A 2696-nucleotide genomic window follows, 5' to 3' on the forward strand; every position below is an offset into this window, starting at 1 on the left:
AAAAAAAAAAAAAAAAAAAAAGGGATCATACTTGAGTGACTGGGTGAATGGTGGTACCTTTTTTTTGACCCGGTATGTCAGTTATAGTAATATTGGTACTATAACAGATTAAACCCGTTTCAGCATTCTCAGTGGCTTAACACAGTAGAAGTTTATTTCTCACTTTTGTAAAGCCCCATAGGGTGCTCCTGATTGTCAGGGCAGCTGTTTTCCAAGCGAGGTTCAGGGACCCAGTCTCCTGCCATCTTTTTTTTTGGAGATGGAGTGTCACTCCATGGCCCAGGCTGGAATGCAGTGGCACGATCTTGGCTCACTGCAACCTCTGCCTCCCAGGTTCAAGCAATTCTCCTGCCTCAGCCTGCTGAGTAGCTGGGACTACAGACGCAGGCTGCCACACCTGGCTAATTTTTTTTTTGTTTTAGTAGAGACAGGTTTCATCATGTTGCCCAGGCTGGTCTCGAATTCCTGAGCTCAGGCAATTACCCACCTCGGCCTACCAAAGTGCTGCGATTACAGGTGTGAGCCACCACTCCTGGCCTTCCTGCCATCTTTAATACATGACTTCCCAAGCAAGCTGGATGAGGAAAGCTTGGGGGTCAATGCCTGGGAAGCCTGAATGATCGTCAGATTCCATTGGTTCAAACTCAGTCCCATGGCCACAACATGCTGCAAAGGAGGCTGGGAAATGTAGTCTTAACAGGTGTCCAGAAGAGGAAGTGCATTTGGTAAACATCTGGCTAGTCTGCCATGGAAAGAGAACTCTGGGGGCAGGAACAGATTGAAGTTAAGTTAGAGAGGATCAGGAATCCTGTTTTCTACAGACTCAGTTTGAGGACTCAAAGTGGGGATATTGGGTAGCCAGCCCCTGGAGGAGCAATGGAGTCATCAGTCGATGGTTCTTTAAAGCCATGGGACTGGATAAGCATCTCTAGGGAGAGAGGGAGAGTGTGTAGATAGAGAAGAGGTCTGAACCCTGGGCATGGCAAAAATCCAAAGTCAGGAAGCAAAGGAGAATTCACAAAAAGACTGAGAAGAAACCAGAGAAACGGGAGGAAAAATCACGGTTCCAAAAGCCCAGTAAAGAATGTTTCAAGGAGAGAAGGATCACCTGTCATGCTGCTGAGGTATCAAGTAAGATGAGCCCTCAGATGTGTGTGTGCATTGGTGTTGGCAACATGGAGGTCGTTGGTGACCTTGACGAAGTGGTGTGATAGGAACAAAAGCCTTGTTGAGTGGAACTAAGAGAGGCTAAGAGATGAGGAAGGGGTGACAGTGAAATAGAGAGCTCTTTTTAGGCTTGGAATGAAGGTGAGCAGAAAAGTAGAGTGGAACTTAAGAATGATAATATGGTAGACAGTGTGTAAGACTGAAGAAATGACAGCATTCATATGAAAATAGGGACAATCCAGTCATAAGGGACAAGCTGATAAAATGAAACATTTCCCAATATTTTATCCAGGAGCTGGGGCTTCAGCAGTGGACAAAAAGCCAAGCTCTTTGTTCTTGGGCAGGGTTCCTGAGCGGAAGATGGATATGCAAAACAAACCACCTGAGTGCCCTGCATCCAGTTACAGTGGATACGTAAATGATTATCTTCCATTCCTATTTCCTCCTGTCAGACAAAGCCCTGTTAACCAATCTGCAAACATTCTTTCAGTTAGGGTTTTTCAGTATTCTGGAACACACACAATGTGGCAACGTACAGAACACAACAGTTTATCCTTTAGTCAGTTTTTGCACTTCCTGTTCAAATTCTGTTTAGAAAGCAGAGTTTTAGGCTTTTTGCTCTGGTAGTGGGAGTATTCAGTCTAAGAAATGAGCATTGTTCAGAACTGAAAGAACTTTCATATACTGAAATACTCCCCTCATTGTGTTAATAGCTGTACATCTGTCTGGCCTTGGGGGTGGTGCTCATCATGGTAAGATGCTTTTTCTCTTTACAAACCATGTTTGCCTATAGGAGGATAAGATTCATCATGTTAGCTATAATAGTGCCATACTGTAAGGGTACGTGTGTTTTTTTTTTTTTTTTTTTTTTTTTTTAAAAGGCACGGTCCCACTCTATCGCCCAGGCTGGAGTGCAGTGGTGTGATTTTGGCTCACTGCAACCTCCGACTCCTGGGTTCAGGCAATCTTCCCACTTCAGCTTTTTGGTTAGCTAGGACTACAGGTGCACACCATCACGCCTGGCTAATTTTCGTATTTTTCGTATGGATGGGGTTTCACCATGTTGCCTAGGCCGGTCCCAAACTCTGGGGCTCAAGCAGTCTGCCTACCTCAGCCTCCCGCAGTGCCATGATTATGGTTGTAATTATAGTTGTTTCAGGCTTACAGAACATTATGAAAATAGTACATAGAATTCCCAAATACCTTTTACCCAGATTCCTCAAATGTCAGCCCTGTTTTATCCTTTTCCATCTCTATCTGTATGTATATGTGTGTGTACACGTATACTGTTTTTTTCTGAGACACTTGAGAGCAATTTGCTGACTTGTTGACCTTTTGCTTTTAAATATTTCAACCCTTTTCTAGGCCAAGCGAGGTGGCTTATGCCTGTAATCCCAGCACTTTGGGAGGCCGAGGTTGGTGGATCACATGAGATCAGGAGTTTGAGACCAGCCTGGCCAAAATGGTGAAACCTCATCTCTAGGCCGGGCGCGGTGGCTCACGCCTATAATCCCAGCACTTTGGGAGGC

The sequence above is a fragment of the Cebus imitator genome, unplaced genomic scaffold (genome assembly GCF_001604975.1).
Source record: "Cebus imitator isolate Cc_AM_T3 unplaced genomic scaffold, Cebus_imitator-1.0 Scaffold258, whole genome shotgun sequence".
NCBI classification, from domain to species: Eukaryota; Metazoa; Chordata; class Mammalia; order Primates; family Cebidae; genus Cebus; species Cebus imitator.